At 41.4% G+C, this 15,879-nt stretch overlaps 1 protein-coding gene across 4 annotated transcripts in view; it reads left to right on the forward strand.

Moving 5' to 3' along the window:
- LOC110501702 (LIM and senescent cell antigen-like-containing domain protein 1) overlaps positions 1–15,879 on the forward strand; it is a 69,703-nt gene that overhangs the window by 9,077 nt on the left and 44,747 nt on the right. Inside the window, exon 1 of one of the 4 annotated variants that reach the window (XM_090215894.1) lies at positions 11,158–11,410. The exons of 2 other annotated variants lie outside the window; for them this stretch is intronic. The gene's annotated coding sequence lies outside the window, so the exon portion shown is untranslated. Of the gene's footprint in view, positions 1–11,157; positions 11,411–15,879 lie in introns of those variants that run through there. One more of the 4 variants, XM_036959057.2, reaches the window with a different exon arrangement.

The following is a 15,879-nucleotide window of genomic DNA, read 5'->3' on the forward strand; positions in this document are numbered from 1 at the left end:
GGTTCTGGACTTCCTGACGGGCCGCCCCCAGGTGGTGAAGTACACCTCCTCTTCGCTGATCCTCAACACTGGGGCCCCACAAGAGTGCATTCTCAGCTGCCTCCTGTACTCCCTGTTCACCCATGACTGCATGGCCATGCACGCCTCCAACTCAATCATCATGTTTGCAGATGACACAACAGTAGTAGGCTTGATTATCAACAGTGACGAGACAGCCTGCAGGGAGGAGGTGAGGGCCCAGGGAGAGTGGTGCCAGGAAAATAACCTCTCTCTCAACGTCAACAAAACAAAGGAGCTGATCGTGGACTTCAGGAAACAGCAGAGGGAGCAGCCTCCCCCCTATCCACATCGACGGGACCGCAGTGGAGAAGGTGTAAATCTTCAAGTTCCTCGGCGTACACATCACTGACAAACTGAAATGGTCCACACAGACAGTGTGGTGAAGAAGGTGCAACAGCACCTCTTCAATCTCAGGGGACTTGGCCCCTAAAACCCTCACAAACTTTTACAGATGCTCAATTGAGAGCAACCTATCGGGCTGTATCACCACCTGATACGGCAACTGCACCTCCCGCAACTGCAGGGCTCTCCAGAGAGTAGTGCGGTCTGCCCAACGCATCACCGGGGGCAAACTACCTGCTCTCCAGGACACCTACAGCACCTGATATCACAGAAAGGCCAAAAAGACAACGAAGGACAACAACCACCCGAGCCACTGCCTGTTGACCCCTCTATCATCCAGAAGGCGAGGTCAGTACAGGTGCATCAAGATGGGACCGAAAGACTGAAAACAGCTTCTATCTCAAGTCCATCACACTGTTAAATAACCTTCACCATTTCCCTAGAGGCTGCTGCCCTATATACATAGACTTGAAATCACTGGCCACTTTAATGATGTTTGCATTTTTTACATTACTCGTCTCATATGTATATACTGTATTCTATTCTACTGTATCTTAGTCTATGCCGCTCTGACATTGCTCGTCCATATATTTATATATTCTTAATTCCATTCCTTCACTTAGATTTGTGTGTATTGTTAGATATTACTTGTTAGATATTACTGCACCTTTCCTCTTTTGCTCTCTGTTGCTCCTCTATTGTAATTCCTCAAGCTGACGACATCAGATTCCCATCAGACCAACTCCTTGAATGCCCTACTCCTTGAATGCCCTACTCCTTGAATGCCCTACTCCTTGAATGCCCTACTCCTTGAAGTTTGCAGTTGTGTCTGCAGTTGTGTTTTTTTTACCCTTTAGTGTTTGTACTTTACTGTATTTATGCTTAGGATATCGCTTTTCAACAGTAAAAGTAAAAAAACTCACTTGGATGTCTTTTATGCAATATGTTCCAAGGGGTTGTGGTGCAGGCCAATATGCCACTGCTAAGCCCTGTTCTTAGGCACAACGCAACCAATCCAGAGGTGCCTTATTACTATTATAAACTGATTACCAACGAAATTAGAACAGTAAATAAGTCATTTTGCTTAATACCCATGGTATATTGTCTGATATTCCACAGCTTTCAGCCAATCAGCATTCATGGCTCTAACTACCCAGTTTCTAATAACATACAGTACTGGCTAGGAGCTGCATATCCATACTGTTCAGGTCTGGCGCAGTGAATGTGATGACGCTATCTCTCCCCATCAGTCCTTAGTTGTTAGTCGTTACCGTAGTTCCATTCTACCCCCTGAGGCATGTTTCAGCAGATCCGCTTCCTGCCTGTTAATTACCCCCCCTGTGTGCGTGTGTGTGTTTGTGTATGTGTGTATGTGTGTGTTTGTGTATGTGTGTATGTGTGTATGTGTGTGTTTGTATGTGTGTATGTATGTGTGTGTGTTTGTGTGTGTATGTGTGTGTGTATGTGTGTGTTTGTGTATGTGTGTGTGTGTGTATGTGTGTGTGTTTGTGTATGTATGTGTGTGTGTTTGTGTGTGTATGTGTGTATGTGTGTGTATGTGTATGTGTGTATGTGTGTGTATGTGTATGTGTGTATGTGTATGTGTGTATGTGTATGTGTGTGTGTGTATGTGTGTGTATGTGTGTTTGTGTGTTTGTGTGTATGTGTGTATGTATGTGTGTTTGTGTGTGTATGTATGTGTGTGTGTGTGTATGTGTGTATGTGTGTGTGTGTGTGTGTGTGTGTGTATGTGTGTATGTGTATGTTTGTGTATGTGTATGTTTGTGTATGTGTGTGTATGAATGTGTGTATGTATGTGTGTATGTGTGTGTGTGTGTATGTGTGTATGTGTGTTTGTGTGTATGTGTGTATGTGTGGATGTGTGTATGTATGTGTGTATGTGTGTGTTTGTGTGTGTATGTATGTGTGTATGTGTGTATGTGTGTGTTTGTGTGTGTATGTATGTGTGTATGTGTGTATGTGTGTGTGTGTGTGTGTGTGTGTATGTGTGTGTTTGTGTGTATGTGTGTATGTGTGTGTATGTGTATGTGTGTATGTGTGTGTATGTGTATGTGTGTATGTGTGTATGTGTCTGATAAATTAGTCAAAAGTAAAAATGTCACACACACACACTTTGCTTGTATAACTTCCTTTCCTGAGTTGTTTACGGTTGGGGGAAAGGAGGGGGAATGGGGTTGATGGGTATAGGGAAAGAGAGAGGGGTCTTTGTCATGGCTGAGACGCAGAGAGAAGTTGTTTTGGCAATGCAAATATATCTTTCCCATGCCAATAAAGCTCTTTGAATTGAATTGAAAGGTCATGATGTGGAGAGCGGATGTCCTTCTAGTCTCCTGAGTCTCTCTCTGTCTACATCTCTCTCTCTCTGCTCCACTCCACCCTGAGCAGGAATGTGCTCAGTGGGAACATTGGACATCAGAGCTCTCTCTCTCTCTCTCTCTCTCTGCTCCACCCTGAGCAGGAATGAGCTCAGTGGGAACATTGGACATCAGAGCTACTGTCAGTCAGATAACTTCTGTAGCTGTCACACATTTACACATTTTTTAATACCTTGGTTTTTCTTCCTGTCCCCAGAGCAGAACGCCTTTGAAGAACCCCCTTTGGTTCCAGGTAAAACCCTTTTGTGTTCCTTATAGAACCCTTTCCACAGAGGGATCTACATTGAACCTAAAATAGTTCTACCTGGAACCAAAAAGGGTTCTCCTATGGGGACAGCCGCAGAACCCTTTTGGAACCCTTTTTTGAAAGAGTGTACCATCCCTCCCCTGATTGTAAACTAACGGACAACAATACTTCTATTGCTACTTACAGCTATTTTTGCTCACATGTACTGTGCATGTAGTTAAATAATTTCCTCTTCCTGCAAGTGCTGGATTTCCCCCCACAGTGGCCAATCCACCATTCATTCTGATCTCAACTCCAACCCTCCTGTGTCCACAGGTTAACCCATCTTTCCCAGTATAATTCCATTTAACAATTTCCTTTTGCAATACATCCCTGCATTTTACTGCAATGTCTTATAAGTGTCTTGAACCTCCCTATTTGTAAAATGTCTACCGATATTGCCCTAAAATAGAGTATAATGATGTTTCCCGTTGACTGATTGTGGTTCTTCAGATCCTCTAACAATACATAGGCTGGTCTATCTGAACCCTGATATTATGACATAACATCCATTCCTGGATGTTGAAATGAACGGATTTATGTGTCAATTGTTGTTTTGTATGTCAGTTCATAGACCCGATGCCACGGTATTGGTACATCAAAAACATGTTCCCAACTGACTTGAATTTCATACGGCATTGATGTCAATCCTTTTGACTTTAAGTGAAACTGATACATTTATTTATTTATATACTAATCATTTCAAGCCATGTATGATATTTAATGGGTGGCAGACAGACTAATTCTTTAATTTCTTCTTTAAGTGATTGTCACTGCCAATTTTGTGGCAGAGCCGCAATGAGTTGGTTATAATTGTGTTTAGTGCATACACCTCCATACACTGTTGTTAGTTGCTTTTGTGACATCATTTTACCGTCCTTGTTTACAATGTTCTTCATAAATATTATACCCTTCTTGTACATTTCTTCCAATATTTTTTTTCTCTCTCTCAGTACATTGGGATTTAGCCATATTATTGGCTGTAATATTAGATCTGCCTTTTTTTGGAGGAGGAAATTGAAATTGTATGACTCTGTATGACTTCCTTTAAAAAAGGGTGATACTTTCAACAGAGATCCCTTGTCAATCCACTGAAAATGTGAGGTTTTAATCTGCACAAAGGAAAAGAGCCCGCTTTTTAACATTGGATGGGCCTCTTAGAATCTTGCTAAAAAACAGTTTGGATTTAGATACAATTTCAGTACAATGGAGACTTTAAGAGAGAGGTTTAATGCCTTAATATTTAAGGCTCGTGTTCGTTTTATAAATATGGAGGTTTAACTTGCCTTTCCAAATAAAGTGAAATACTTTTTTTCACATGATTTGAAAAAGGATTCTCCTGGAGTCGGTAGGGCCATGAATCATATGTAAACTGCGATATAACTAGACAATTAATCAGGGAAATCTGTCTACTTTGCAAAGTTTTGCGAGATCGCTCAACTTTTCCACGATATGTACACCAAGCAGGGGCGCCGTATGGGGGGAAAAGTTAGGATGATTCTAAGGGCCTGTGACAGACAGGGCCCTAAAAAATTATTAGAACATTAGGTTATGAAAAATCTATATTAAATTATTAACCTATCATCATTGTTATATTATTTTATTTACAATTTATTAATAAAACTAACAGTTTATTTTTCTTATTTTTGACAAAAAGTTAATATCCTGATTCTCCATTCAGGAAAAATCTCACTTGAGGCAGCCAATATCAGAGCCTTAAACGAAGAGATTCTTTGAGATGGATGGGAGTCTCTCCTGTCTGAGGCAACACTGATTGCTATGCAAATGGATGTTGCACCTCAGTTTAGCAATTTAGAAGAAAAATAAGAGATTCCATGATGAGACCGTGTTTTTTACTGCTATGGACAACATCATAAGTGGCTTGGACATTAGGTTCCACACCACCGCAAAAATTGTAGAAAAATGTTCTGCTGTTCTGAAAGTTGGGCAGATTAGTGAGGATAAAGTCCCTTCTGTGTGCCAACCACTGATCATGAAGTATTCTAGAGATCTTACACCTGGGTTTCCAAATGAAGTAAGACACCTGAACACTGTATATGCTGCCACTTTCCCCCCTAACTTGTCCCCTCTTGGTCTCCTGAATGCAATTTGTAAGATGCAGCTGCAAAGCATTTCTGTAGAAGTGTGCATTTCTTTACGTATATTTTCCACACTGCCTGTGACCGTTGCTGGTGGCGAGAGAGCTTTCAGTAAACTAAAACTGATAAAAAACTATTTGAAGTCCACTATGTCCCAGGACAGGCTTTGCAGTCTTGCCATGCTGTCCATTGAACGTCAGTTAGCTAGAAAGCTGGACTTCAAAGACTTGATCAGGGACTTTGCTAGCAAGAAGGTTCGGCACTGGGCTCTTGGTGAGTAAGGCTGAGCAAGGGTCAGTGATAACTGTTAAATGGCATGGCTATGGATATTGGATCACTACGCACATGATGCCCACAGGCTGAGAACAAGACTGAGAACAGACTGAGAACAAGATATATCTCAAAGTAATGACTGGATTGCCATAAAAATGTGTTGTGCACAATCAAGACCCCAAGTGGAAGAAACCTATTGATTTGGTGACCTCTTGACCTTTCCTCTAGCGCCACCATCAGGCCTTTTAATTTCCATTTCCTCTTGACCTTTCCTCTAGCGCCACCATCAGGCCTTTTAATTTCCATTTCCTCTTGACCTTTCCTCTAGCGCCACCATCAGGCCTTTTCATTTCCATTTCCACTTTTACAGCTGCATATCAAATCAAAACTTTATTTGTCACATGCGCCGAATACAACAAATGTAGACTTTACCATGAAATGCTTACTTACAAGCCCTTAACCAGTGCAGTTCAAGAAGAGTTAAGAAAATATTTACCAAGTAGACTAAAATAAAAAGTAATAAAAAAAAGTAACACAATAATGAGGTTATATACAGGGGACACCGGTACCGAGTCAGTGTGCGGGGGTACAGGTTAGTTAAGGTGATCTGTCGGTGGAGGTGAAGTGACTATGCATATTTTCTAGTTGGTATGTATACTTAGTTAAACAATCTGCTGCTGATTTTATTATTTTGTTTGTTATATTATTCAATAGATGATAATGTTATTTATTTTAATTGACGAGGTTGATGTATATTTAAGTTATATTTATTTTAATGTTAAGATTCAAGTATTTTACCATTCAAGAGTTTTACCATTCAAATGACATTTAGACTGTAAAAGATGGACTTTAGCACATTTCTTATAGAGGGGGATCAGTCTTGCATCAAATAGTGAATTCCACTGTATGCAGAATGTTGCATGCATGTCTGCACAGTGTTATACTTTCACAGCTCACTGTCAGTAAATATCGTACAGTAAATTTTGAACTACAAGAGAGATGCAAGCCTGCAAAGGTAGAGTTATTTAAAGCTTTGAATGGGTCGATTGGGTTCTGGAGGTGTGTGGTTACAGCAATCAGTAAATATAAGTTAACATCTTGATTCTCAGGATGTTAACGCAGGGTTGGTGTGGCCTGTGGTGGTGGGGCCCAATGTGATGTCTTTTCATGGGGCCCAAAATCCCTGGCAGCACCCCTAACACCAAGCACATCGACTTCACCATCCGCCCATTTAATTGGGAGACCACATTGAAATGTAAAGCCTTGTACAGTGGGGCAAAAAAGTATTTAGTCAGCCACCAATTGTGCAAGTTCTCCCACTTAAAAAGATGAGAGAGGCCTGTAATTTTCATCATAGGTACACTTCAACTATGACAGACAAAATGAGAAAAAAATTCCAGAAAATCACATTGTAGGATTTTTAATGAATTTATTTGCAAATTATGGTGGAAAATAAGTATTTCGTCAATAACAAAAGTTTATCTCAATGCTTTGTTATATACCCTTTGTTGGCAATGACAGAGGTCAAACGTTTTCTGTAAGTCTTCACAAGGTTTTCACACACTGTTGCTGGTATTTTGGCCCATTCCTCCATGCAGATCTCCTCTAGAGCAGTGATGTTTTGGGGCTGTTGCTGGGCAACACAGACTTTCAATTCCCTCCAAAGATTTTCTTTGGGGTTGAGATCTGGAGACTGGCTAGGCCACTCCAGGACCTTGAAATGCTTCTTACGAAGCCACTCCTTCGTTGCCCGGGCGGTGTGTTTGGGATCATTGTCATGCTGAAAGACCCAGCCACGTTTCATCTTCAATGCCCTTGCTGATGGAAGTAGGTTTTCACTCAAAATCTCACAATATATGGCCCCATTCATTCTTTCCTTTACACGGATCAGTCGTCCTGGTCCCTTTGCAGAAGGGACCAGCCCCAAAGCATGATGTTTCCACCCCCATGCTTCACAGTAGGTATGGTGTTCTTTGGATGCAACTTTGCATTCTTTGTCCTCCAAACACGATGAGTTGAGTTTTTACCAAAAAGTTATATTTTGGTTTCATCTGACCACATGACATTCTCCCAATCTTCTTCTGAATCATCCAAAAGCTCTCTAGCAAACTTCAGATGGGCCTGGACATGTACTGGCTTAAGCAGGGGGACACGTCTGGCACTGCAGGATTTGAGTCCCTGGCGGCGTAGTGTGTTACTGATGGTAGGCTTTGTTACTTTGGTCCCAGCTCTCTGCAGGTCATTCACTAGGTCCCCCCGTGTGGTTCTGGGATTTTAGCTCACCGTTCTTGTGATCATTTTGACCCCACGGGGTGAGATCTTGCGAGATCGTGGGAGATTATCAGTGGTCTTGTATGTCTTCCATTTCCTAATAATTGCTCCCACAGTTGATTTCTTCAAACCAAGCTGCTTACCTATTGCAGATTCAGTCTTCCCAGCCTGGTGCAGGTCTACAATTTTGTTTCTGGTGTCCTTTGACAGCTCTTTGGTCTTGGCCATAGTGGAGTTTGGAGTGTGACTGTTTGAGGTTGTGGACAGGTGTCTTTTATACTGATAACAAGTTCAAACAGGTGCCATTAATACAGGTAACGAGTGGAGGACAGAGGAGCCTCTTAAAGAAGAAGGTCTGTGAGAGCCAGAAATCTTGCTTGTTCGTAAGTGACCAGATACTTATTTTCCACAATAATTTGCAAATAAATTCATAAAAAATCCTACAATGTAATTTTCTGGATTTTTTTTCTCATTTTGTCTGTCATAGTTGACGTGGAGCTATGATGAAAATTACAGGCCTCTCTCATCTTTTTAAGTGGGAGAACTTGCGCAATTGGTGGCTGACTAAATACTTTTTTGCACCACTGTATCTATTGGAGACCCAATCCATAATATAGTACACTTATCATAGTTGAGTTTTAGTCCAGAGAAACTGGAGAAATTATCCAGGTCTTCAATAAGGCTCTTCAAGGTTGAAGATTGAGGACTCAAGAGAATGCTTTAATCATTGGTGTACATTGATACTATTGTTGATCTGATTTTAAAGCTAACAGTTCAATGGCCATATTAAATAGGTATGGTGACAAAGAGCAACCTTGTTTTACACCTCTTGGCAATTCAAAGAGAAGTAACTGTTATTTATTTTTTGTCATAGAAGATTGTTGTATGTACATTTTACCCATCTTACGAGAGATTCTCCAAAGTTGAAAAAATCCAAGCACTTACATTGCATTCGGAAAGTTCCCTTTTTCCACATTTTGTTATGTTACAGCCTTATTCTAAAATGGATTCAATAAAAAAAAATCCTCATCAATCTACATACAATACCCCATAATGACATCACAATACCCCATAATGACATCACAATACCCCATAATGACAAAGCAGAAACCAGCATAAAAAAAATACAAAACAGAAATACCTAATTTACATAAGTATTCAGACCCTTTGCTATGGGACTCGAAAATTGAGCTCAGGTGCATCCTGTGTCCATTGATCATCCTTGAGATGTCCACCTGTGATAAATTCAATTAAATGAACATGATTTGGAAAGGCACACACCTCTCTATATAACGTCCCACAGTTGACAGTGCATGTCAGAGCAAAAACCAAGCAATGAGGTTGAAGGAAGAGTCCATAGAGCTCTGAGACAGGATTGTGTCTAGGCACAGATCTTGGGAAAGGTACCAAAAAATGTCTGCAGCATTGAAGGTCCCCAAGAACACAGTGGCCTCCATCGTTCTTAAATGAAAGAAGTTTGGAACCACCAAGACGCTTCCTAGAGCTGGTCGCCCGGCCTAACTGAGAAATCGGGGGGAAAGGTCCTTGGTCAGGGAGTTGACCCCAATCTCGATGGTCACTTTGACAGAGCTCCAGAGTTCCTCTGTGGAAATGGGAGAACCTTCCAGAAAGACAACCATCTCTGCAGCACTCTTCCAATCAGGCCTTTATGGTAGAGTGGCCAGGCAGAAGCCACTCCTCAGTAAAAGGCACATGACAGGAGTTTTGGAGTTTGCCAAACGGCTAAAGGACTTAAAGGACTATCAGACAGTAAAGATAAATAAGAATCTCTGGTCTGATGAAACCAAGATTGAACTATTTGGCTTAAATGCCAAGTGTCACATCTGGAGGAAACCAGTCACCATCCCTACAGTGACGCATGGTGGTGGCAGCATCATGCTGTGGGGATGTTTTTCAGCGGCAGGGACTGGGAGACTAGTCAAGATCAAGGGAAAGATGAACGGAGAAAAGTACACAGAGATCCTTGATGAAAACCTGCTCCAGAGCGCTCAGGACCTCAAATTGTTACATTAGCACTTACTGTACTTGGCTAACTCCCACATTGAGGAGTCTCCTATTCAGTCTAAGGTTGGTAACTTACACATGTATACAGCCCCCTCTGGTGGTTACAGTAGACAACAGCAGTGGTGAAGTGAATTAAGAAGAGCAGTGGTTCTGCTTCCCAAACTTCTCTGTGGCTGTCAGTCATTCTAGGAATGTGAGTGATCCAACACCAAAACCTCTTCTTGGTATCCTCCTGTGACCCACACAATAAACAAAGATGATATGTTGTTATATACACAGTTTACTCTTTCCCTAGCCCTGTCCCTACTCTAGCCCTTACTATTACCACAGGACTGCACCCTGAGACAGTCAGCCACTAACACACACACACACACACACACACACACACACACACACACACACGCACACACACACACACACACACACACACTTGTCATGCCTGTCAGGTGCCAGCATATTACGCTTTGCATAACAAACTCTCCCCACACTAAAATAGTCCAGGGTCTCTGAGCCACTATCTACTACCACACCATGACACAAAAACACACACACAGGCAGCCAAATAGGAAGTGATATGGCTGAGCAGAGAGACATGGCAACAGACACATTAGGGACACTAGTAGTGACAACACAAACAACAACAACCACACAGCAGCCTAACAAAATACTTTGGTAACACATACTATGTTATAGTATTCTGTTTCTTCTACATGCAACCTACACAATCTGCAGTATCAGATCTTGATTGTAGAGAAAACAATGTATTAGTGGGTTTTTGCTCGTCTCAGTTATATTGATTCAATGTCTCTTTGAAAGAAATATCTCAAATATTTAAACTAGATGGCCGTAAGAACAGAATCGACTGTAGTATTTGTCAATAAGACTGCAGTACCTGTTAAGTCCAGAAAGGGGCAGTATCTTCATGTTCTGTTGGATTTGGACATAATGTTACTTGGCTTTCCTACACTGGCTGATATCACTCTTTTATTTCTTTTGGCAAAATCTATTCAAATAGCACATGTCTTTTTCCATAGAAATAATTAATTATATCTGGGAAGCAACCAAGTAAATCTCAAGGACAGTACTCCACTGTGTCAGTGTTGCAGTCAGTCTAGCCAGCTAGACTAACTTAGGGCCCCCAAAAGGCTATGGCCATCTCTGACTGCATGTGTGGATATGGATGTGGGTACACAGACCCGCGAGCCACTGCGGCCATGAGTTCAGATTTTTTGTGGCCCCCACCCCATCAAAGTTGCCCATCCCTGATTTAGAGGAACCTGAGGGGAGGTTTGTGTGTTTGTGTGTTTGTGTGTGTGTGTGTGTGTGTGTGTGTGTGTGTGTGTGTGTGTGTGTGTGTGTGTGTGTGTGTGTGTGTGTGTGTGTGTGTGTGTGTGTGTGTGTGTGTGTGGAATGTAGTGCAGGTTAAGGCAGGCTAGTGAAGGTGAAAGCTGCTGGGCATGTTGACTCTAGAGACAGAACTAGCCTTATGGCATGAATATCTCTCTCACACACACACACACACACACACACACACAAACTTCCCTCTCTCACTGTATTAGCCAATAACATCCTCTGAGTAAGAGGAACAATATCAGGTTATAGCATATTCTCATAATATTCTGTGGGCAGACTCAACACACCTCAGCACTGAGTAAAAGGTAAGTATACCACTTCATTACATTTCATTCATCTTAATTTTGGACAGTTGTTTTTTCCCTGTGTCTGTGTGGGTCATTGTTTAGTTGCTGTAGGCCTATACCTTCAAATGTTTTAGCCAGTCTAGTCCTCTGCTACACCAGGACCTGCCTGTGTCTCTGGTTCTCTCTCTTTTGCTCCTCTCTCTGTCTGTGTGTTTGTTTGTCTCTAGTTTGTGATGACTGTTATTTTCTGTTAATGTCACAGGTCCTTGTGATATCACCTTCTGCAGATCTTCTGCAGATGTTTGATTGGGTTGCTCTCATGTTGGTGTAGAGATTGACATCGGTCTGATATGGGTGGGGTTAGGGATTGTGATATTGTCTGCAGTAGCACGCATGCACACAAGCATGCACGCACATATACAAACACACACACACACACACACACACACAATAAAGTCCCAACGAAGCTTGCACATTTTGTTCCTTGGAAGCTGTGGGAACTAAAGTTTTTGGTTTCCCATTGGTTTTGGAAACGAAACCATACGTTTCCAGACCGGTAAAACTGAAAATGTTTTAAACATTCAGAGAATGGAAGTGAACATTTGACCTGTTCTAGGAACGTTAATCTTTAGCTTGCAGGGAGGTTCTGAGAACTTTTTACTATGGTTCCTTTAAAGTTTTCCTGGCAGGTTATATTAACTTTCTGAGAACGGAAATTATAGTTTATTTTATGGTAATTAAATAACATTCTGAGAACATGTTTCAACAAGAATTTTAATAACAGTGCTAGCTTAGGTTAACTGTTTTGAACTCCAAGCACAGATAGGACCCATGGAAATAAATGAGCTTAGGCATTAATCATGCAAACATATTTATTTTGTGACATGGTGTCAGTGAGATTCAAACCTATGATCTCCTGTTCTCTATCCATAGAATTAGTCCACTGTGCCACCAGGATGGAGCTTGCACCTGATGTTATTTTTAACTCATACAAAACCGTTCATTTTAGTCTATTCAAACAGACCCCATTTCAAAGGAAACAAACACTCATTTAGATCAGGTGTGGCCAATTAGTAGGCGCAGCCAACACTCCTGAACATACAGTTGTGGCCAAAAGTTTTGAGAATGACACAAATATTAATTTTAACAAAGTCTGCTGCCTCAGTTTGTATGATGGAAATTTGCATATACTCCAGAATGTTATGAAGAGTGATCAGATGAATTGCAATTAATTGCAAAGTCCCTCTTTGCCATGCAAATGAACTGAATCCCCCAAAAACATTTCCACTGCATTTTAGCCCTGCCATAAAAAGACCAGCTGACATCATGTCAGTGATTCTCTTGTTAACACAGGTGTGAGTGTTGACGAGGACAAGGCTGGAGAGCACTCTGTCATGCTGATTGAGTTGGAATTATTGTTCTTCCTCTGTCAACCATGGTTACCTGCAAGGAAACACGTGCCATCATCATTGCTTTGCACAAAAAGGTCTTCACAGGCAAGGATATTGCTGCCAGTAAGATTGCATCTAAATCAACCATTTATCGGATCATCAAGAACTTCAAGGAGAACAGTTCAATTGTTGTGAAGAAGGCTTCAGGGCGCCCAAGAAAGTCCAGCAAGTGACAGGACCGTCTCCTAAAGTTGATTCAGCTGCGGTATCGGGGCACCACCAGTACAGAGCTTGCTCAGGAATGGCAGCAGGCAGGTGTGAGGGCAACAGGCAGCTGTGAGTGCATCTGCACGCACAGCGAAGGGCAGCAAAGAAGCCACTTCTCTCCAGGAAAAACATCAGGGACAGACTGATATTCTACAAAAGGTACAGGGATTGGACTGCTGAGGACTGGGGTAAAGTAATTTTCTCTGATGAATCCCCTTTCTGATTTATTGGCGCATCTGGAAAAAAGCTTGTCCGGAGAAGACAAGGTGAGCGCTACCATCAGTCCTGTGTCATGCCAACAGTAAAGCATCCTGAGACCATTCATGTGTGGGGTTGCTTCAGCGCCAAGGGAGTGGGCTCACTCACAATTTTTCCTCAGAACACAGCAATGAATAAAGAATGGTACCAACACATCCTCCGAGAGCAACTTCTCCAAACCGTGCAGGAACAGTTTGGTGATGAACAATGTCTTTTCCAACATGATGGAGCACTTTGCCATGAGGCAAAAGTGATAACTAAGTGGCTCGGGGAACAAAACATGGATATTTTGGGTCCATGGCCAGGAAATTCCCCAGACCTTAATCCCATTGAGAACTTGTGATCAATCCTCAAGAGGCGGTTGGTCAAACAAAACCCACAAATTCTTTATTTTTTATTTTTTATATTTTATTTTTGCATTTTCCAATTAAGAACATTCAAAACAAACGTAAAAATATATTAGACAACGATAGGACAAAGTGACAGTAACAGACGAGCGTAACAAAAATAAATAAATAATTATAATTATATATACAAACATACAATAAGAAAAAAAAAATAACGAGACATTGGATCACCTGCCGTAGGCTACATATTATACATTACGTGTGAAACATTATGTGAGGATTATATATAGATTCAATCAATGTGATGTGGGGGGAGATTCTCCATATAGTCAATAAAAGGTTGCCAAATTCTGTAAAATGTCTTTAACTTATTCCCCCAGCAGTAAGTGATTTTCTCCAAAGGGATACAACTATTAACTTCCGATAGCCACATTGCAACTGGCAGGGAGGAATCCAATTTCCATTTCAAGGCAATACATTTCTTGGCAATCGCTAGCAATATTTCTGTTAGCTTTATAGTATGGATTTGCCTAAGATTGGTGTTAGTAAAGTTACCCAGTAGACAGACCTCAGGGTCTAAAGGGAATGCAACCCCGTGAACTGAGGATATGGTATCGCATACCCCCTGCCAGAAACCGTGTAGTTTTGAACACTGCCAAGTGGAATGGAGGAATGTTCCTTCATCTGAGCCACATCTAAAACATAGGGAGGAGATATCTGGGTTGAACTTGTGCAGTCTAGATGGGGTGATATAGAGCTGATGGAGGAAATTAAACTGGATCAGTCTGTATCTGGAGTTCAATGTGGATGTAACACCATCCCTGCATAGGTCACTCCATAGATCCTCATCAAGATCAATACCCATATTTTTTCCCATCTAAGTCGGGGTTTATCTAGCCCAGGCAGTGTTAGTCCTGACATAAGAGCATCGTATACACAGGAAATGGTCAAAACCCACAAATTCTGACAAACTCCAAACATTGATTATGCAAGAATGGGCTGCCATCAGTCAGGATGTGGCCCAGAAGTTAATTGACAGCATGCCAGGGCGGATTGCAGAGGTCTTGAAAAAGAAGGGTCAACGCTGCAAATATTGACTCTTTGCATCAACTTCATGTAATTGTCAATAAAAGCCTTTGACACGTATGAAATGCTTGTAATTATACTTCAGTATTCCATAGTAACATCTGACAAAAATATCTAAAGACACTGAGGCAGCAGACTTTGTGAAAATGAATATTGTGTCATTCTCAACTTTTGGCCACAACTGTACTTAACAAGATAGAGGACAGACGGAGTTTTGTTGATGCTAAGAACAGAATGTACAGTGCCTTGCGAAAGTATTCGGCCTCCTTGAACTTTGCGACCTTTTGCCACATTTCAGGCTTCAAACATAAAGATATAAAACTGTATTTTTTTGTGAAGAATCAACAACAAGTTGGACACAATCATGAAGTGGAACGACATTTATTGGATATTTCAAACTTTTTTAACAAATCAAAAACTGAAAAATTGGGCGTGCAAAATTATTCAGCCCCCTTAAGTTAATACTTTGTAGCGCCACCTTTTGCTGCGATTACAGCTGTAAGTCGCTTGGGGTATGTCTCTATCAGTTTTGCACATCGAGAGACTGAATTTTTTTTCCCATTCCTCCTTGCAAAACAGCTCGAGCTCAGTGAGGTTGAATGGAGAGCATTTGTGAACAGCAGTTTTCAGTTCTTTCCACAGATTCGATTGGATTCAGGTCTGGACTTTGACTTGGCCATTCGAACACCTGGATATGTTTATTTTTGAACCATTCCGTTGTATATTTTGCTTTATGTTTTGGATCATTGTCTTGTTGGAATACAAATCTCCGTCCCAGTCTCAGGTCTTTTGCAGACTCCATCAGGTTTTCTTCCAGAATGGTCCTGTATTTGGCTCCATCCATCTTCCCATCAATTTTAACCATCTTCCCTGTCCCTGCTGAAGAAAAGCAGGTCCAAACCATGATGCTGCCACCACCATGTTTGACAGTGGGGATGGTGTGTTCAGCTGTGTTGCTTTTACGCCAAACATAACGTTTTGCATTGTTGCCAAAAAGTTCAATTTTGGTTTCATTTGACCAGAGCACCTTCTTCCACATGTTTGGTGTGTCTCCCAGGTGGCTTGTGGCAAACTTTAAACAACACTTTTTATGAATATCTTTAAGAAATGGCTTTCTTCTTGCCACTCTTCCATAAAG

The sequence above is a fragment of the Oncorhynchus mykiss genome, chromosome 22 (genome assembly GCF_057628025.1).
Source record: "Oncorhynchus mykiss isolate SJ-2025 chromosome 22, ASM5762802v1, whole genome shotgun sequence".
NCBI lineage: Eukaryota > Metazoa > Chordata > Actinopteri > Salmoniformes > Salmonidae > Oncorhynchus > Oncorhynchus mykiss.